Raw genomic sequence first — 5,000 nt, forward strand, 5'->3', positions numbered from 1 at the left:
CACACACACACACACACACACACACACACACACACACACACACACACACACACACACACACAGCAAAGAGGAACAGGTGCAGATTATCTCGTCAGAAGCATAGTCTTTCAGCGACTGGGTCAGCAGCGGGGTGCGAAGGGTCTAATTTAAGATGTTGGGCAGCAATAATACAAACACCCACACTGAGCAACATGGTGGGGCTAATCACTGAAGACTGAAAAAACAGAATAATGACAAATGAGTACTTCACGTGAAAAAAAAGAAGATGAATCAATGAATGAATGAATGAATGGCGTGACATGACATAGTAGATGAGATGACTTGTGGCAGGAAAAAAGAAAAACGCCAACTAATCTGATGTTATTTGAATAGAAAATTCATTTGGACGGCTTAGGGATTTCCACTTTCCGGTGTGTGTGTGTGTGTGTGTGTGTGTGTGTGTGTGTGTGTGTGTGTGTGTGTGTGTGTGTGTGTGTGTGTGTGTGTGTGTGTGTGTGTGTGTGTGTGTGTGTGTGCGTGTGTATGTGTGTGTTTAGAGAGACAGTAGAGAGGGCCCGACATTAAACCAGTCAGATTCCTAGCCTACCAAAATGGTAAACAGATCAGTCAGGTACAGGGGACATGACAACCTAGTTCAATACAGCTACAGGGAACATGGCATTCGGGGTCAAAACTGTTTCAGGGAACATGACAACCTGGTTTAAAACAGCTATAGGGAACGTTACATTCGGGTGTAAAACTTTTTCAGAGAACATGACAACCTGATTCAAAAAAGCTACAGGGAACATGACAATCTGGTCCAAAACATCTACAGGCAACATGACAACCAGGTTCAAAACAGCTACAGGGAACATGACAATCTGGTCCAAAACATCTACAGGCAACATGACAACCTGGTTTAAAACAGCTACAGGCAACATGACAACCTGGTTTAAAACAGCTACAGGGAACATGACAACCTGGTTCAAAACAGCTACAGGCAACATGACAACCTGGTTTGAAACAGCAAAGGCAACATGACAACCTGGTTCAAAACAGCTACAGGCAACATGACATCCTGGTTCAGAACAGCTACAGGGAACATGACAACCTGGTTCAAAAGAGCGACTGGCAACATGACAACCTTGTTAAAAAATGCTACTGGGAACATGACAACATGGTTCAAAACAGCTATAGGGAACATTACAAGCTTATTCAAAACAACTACAGGGAACATGACATCCTGGTTCAGAACAGCTACAGGGAACATGACATCCTGGTTCAGAACAGCTACAGGGAACATGACAACCTGGTTCAAAACAGCTACAGGGAACATGACAACCTGGCTCAAAACAGCTACAGGGAACATGACATCCTGGTTCAGAACAGCTACAGGGAACATGACAACCTGTTTCAGAACAGCTACAGGGAACATGACATCCTGGTTCAGAACAGCTACAGGGAACATGACATCCTGGTTCAGAACAGCTACAGGGAACATGACAACCTGGTTCAGAACGTCCCATGATTATGACTCTATCAAATCTAAGAATGTTAGTGCCTGCGTCATATGTATGTAGCTCACTGCACAGGGGCATATATAAGCCCTGCATGCCTCTCCCTCTCTCTCTCTCTCTCTCTCTCTCTCAATTCAATTCAATTCAATTCAAGGGGCTTTATTGGCATGGGAAACGTGTTAACATTGCCAAAGCAAGTAAGGTAAACAATAAACATTAACAGTAGACATCACACATACAGAAGTTTCAAAACAATAAAGACAAATGTCATATTATATATATATAGTGTTTTTTCTCTCTCTCACACACACACACATTCAAACACACACTGTGCTGTCAGAGAGAAGCAGTGATTTAAAAGGAAAGTGGTGAGTTTGCCTTAGAGCGTATCTTCGCGACAATCCCAGCACATGAGAAATCAGTTCAGAAAACACAAGATCACTAGTGAAATAACATACAGAGGATAGTCAGCTGAAAGACGGCAACAGTCTCACAGTATCCATGCCTCCTACTGTACATGGTGTCCACTGAGAGGGTTCGAATCAGCTGCCGGTCAACTTTATTTGGTTGTGATAAAATGATAGTCCTGTTAGTGTTTTTATATATACATTGTGTGTGTGTGTGTGTGTGTGTGTGTGTGTGTGTGTGTGTGTGTGTGTGTGTGTGTGTGTGTGTGTGTGTGTGTGTGTGTGTGTGTGTGTGTGTGTGTGTGTGTGTGTGTGTGTGTGTGTGTGTGTGTGTGTAAGTGGGTCATGGAAGGTGTGTATGGGGATTAAGTAATTTTAATCTCTTTTACAGCTCCCCTGCAGTGCAGTCAGAGGGGGTATGCAGCATGCAGTCAGAGGGGATATGCAGTCAGAGGGGGTATGCAGTATGCAGTCAGAGGGGGTATGCAGTCAGAGCGGGTATGCAGTCAGAGGGGGTATGCAGTATGCAGTCAAAGGGGGTATGCAGTCAGAGGGGGTATGCCATCAGAGAGGGTATGCAGTATGCAGTCAGAGGGGGTATGCAGTATGCAGTCAGAGGGGGTATGCAGTCAGAGAGGGTATGCATTCAGGGGGGGTATGCAGTCAGAGAGGGTATGCAGTCAGAGGGGGTATGCAGTATGCAGTCAGAGGGGATATGCAGTATGCAGTCAGAGGGGGTATACAGTATGCAGTCAGAGGGAGTATGCAGTCAGAGGGGGTATGCAGTCAGAGGGGGTATGCAGTCAGAGAAGGTATGCAGTCAGAGGGGGTATGCAGTATGCAGTCAGAGAGGGTATGCAGTCAGAGGGGGTATGCCGTCAGAGGGGGTATGCAGTCAGAGAGGGTATGCAGTCAGAGGGGGTATGCAGTATGCAGTCAGATGGGGTATGCAGTCAGAGGGGGTATGCAGTCAGAGGGGGTATGCAGTCAGAGGGGTATGCATTCAGAGAGGGTATGCAGTCAGAGGGGGTATGCCGTCAGAAGGGGTATGCAGTATGCAGTCAGAGGGGGTATGCAGTATGCAGTCAGAGGGGGTATGCAGTATGCAGTCAGAGGGGGTATGCCGTCAGAGGGGGTATGCAGTCAGAGGGGGTATGCAGTCAGAGGGGGTATGCAGTCAGAGGGGGTATGCAGTCAGAGGGGGTATGCAGTCAGAGGGGTATGCATTCAGAGAGGGTATGCAGTCAGAGGGGGTATGCCGTCAGAAGGGGTATGCAGTATGCAGTCAGAGGGGGTATGCAGTATGCAGTCAGAGGGGGTATGCAGTCAGAGGGGGTATGCAGTATGCAGTCAGAGGGGGTATGCAGTCAGAGGGGGTATGCAGTCAGAGGGGGTATGCCGTCAGAGAGGGTCTGCAGTATGCAGTCAGAGGGGGTATGCCGTCAGAGAGGGTATGCAGTCAGAGGGTGTATGCAGTCAGAGGGGGTATGCAGTCAGAGGGGGTATGCAGTCAGAGGGGGTATGCAGTCAGAGGGGGTATGCCATCAGAGAGGGTATGCAGTATGCATTCAGAGGGGGTATGCAGTCAGAGAGGGTATGCAGTCAGAGAGGGTATGCTGTCAGAGGGGGTATGGATTCTGTCGCTCATAGAGAAATGACTCCAGCTTTAGGGAATGTGGGTTTTCCTACTTTTTTACTTGATCATGCTCGATTCAAATATCCGCTTTTCACCCCCTCAAATCATCATCATCATCACCTTCCTCATCGTCATCTTCAGCATTTTCATCAACGCCATCATCATAATCATAATAATCTTCCTCTCCATCATCTTCCTCAGCATCATCTTCCTCATCATCATCTTCCTTACCACCATCTTCTTCATCGGCATCACCTTTCTAGTAACTAGGGCTGTATTTAATTATTAGGGGTCGTGCAGAAGCAGTTTTATTATTTATGCCAATAGTAAGATGTGTACATGAAAAAAACACACAGCTTGACACAACACTAATCAGTTATTTAAAATATTTCCTGACAGCCCTCGTATCTCATTAAACTAACGAGAGCTCTAGTAAGAACATATCAGCAGCACATCCAAGTGTTGTTGACAAATGTAGCCTTTTCATTTAAAAACATTTCCACCACTATATCTGACCTGTGAAATAGTATTGCTAACACATACAGTATATACTGTATGCCATCGAGCAGACTAGTGACTTACAGTGCATAGCTTTTACCTACGGGTGGTTCCAGGAAGTAAACCCCCATCCTGGCATTGCATGTGTCATGCTCTACCAACTGAGCTTCAGACGAGCAGATGTAATTGCTAAACTTCAAAATCCAGAGAATTACATTCTTGTGGTGTCTATCCATATTCAATCCATATCATTTGGACACTGCGGGGCTATCCATAACCAACTGCAACATTGTGTGTGTGTGTGTGCATGTGTGCATGTGTGTGCATGTGTGTGCATGTGTGTGCGTGTTTGCGTTTGTGTGAGTGTGTGCGCGCGTATGTGCGTGTGTACCTGCGTGCGTGTGTGTGTGTGTGATAACCTCACTGAAGCCGACCTCTGGCTATTGTAGTGAAGCATCTGCTGAAATAAATTCACTAATTATAAGCTTGTTATATAAAGAGCTTGTGAGCAGCATGAGAAAGGCTGTGAACCCTGTTACAAGATGAAGGGATGAAAGATGGATGGAGGAGGGATGAAATGTGGGAGGGAGGGAGGGAGGGAGGGAGGGAGGGAGGGAGGGAGGGAGGAGGGAGGGGGAGGGAGGGAGGGAGGGAGGGAGGGAGGGAGGGAGGGAGGGAGGGAGGGAGGGAGGGTCATCAGCTTTTGTGCTTAAATAACGTCCATCATTAAAAATGATTTCCTCATTTAGCTCAATCTGTCTCTTTCTCTGTCCTTCTCTATCTCCTACCTGCCTTCCCATGCTTCATCTGAGCAAGAGAGGCAATCTTTTACAATCCCTTTACATGCAAACTCCTCTTACATACGCATATCACAAAAGCTTAACATCCATGCTGTGTGTGTATGGGTGTGTAAGTTTGCTTGTGTGTGTGTGTGTGTGTGTGTGTGTGTGTGTGTGTGTGTGT

At 46.5% G+C, this 5,000-nt stretch overlaps 1 protein-coding gene across 1 annotated transcript in view; it reads right to left on the minus strand.

The window, feature by feature from the left end:
• Nucleotides 1-5,000, minus strand: part of cacna2d3a (calcium channel, voltage-dependent, alpha 2/delta subunit 3a) — a 348,945-nt gene that overhangs the window by 47,087 nt on the left and 296,858 nt on the right. The window lies entirely within an intron of this gene.

Source organism: Oncorhynchus masou, chromosome 33 (genome assembly GCF_036934945.1).
Source record: "Oncorhynchus masou masou isolate Uvic2021 chromosome 33, UVic_Omas_1.1, whole genome shotgun sequence".
Classification (NCBI taxonomy): domain Eukaryota; kingdom Metazoa; phylum Chordata; class Actinopteri; order Salmoniformes; family Salmonidae; genus Oncorhynchus; species Oncorhynchus masou.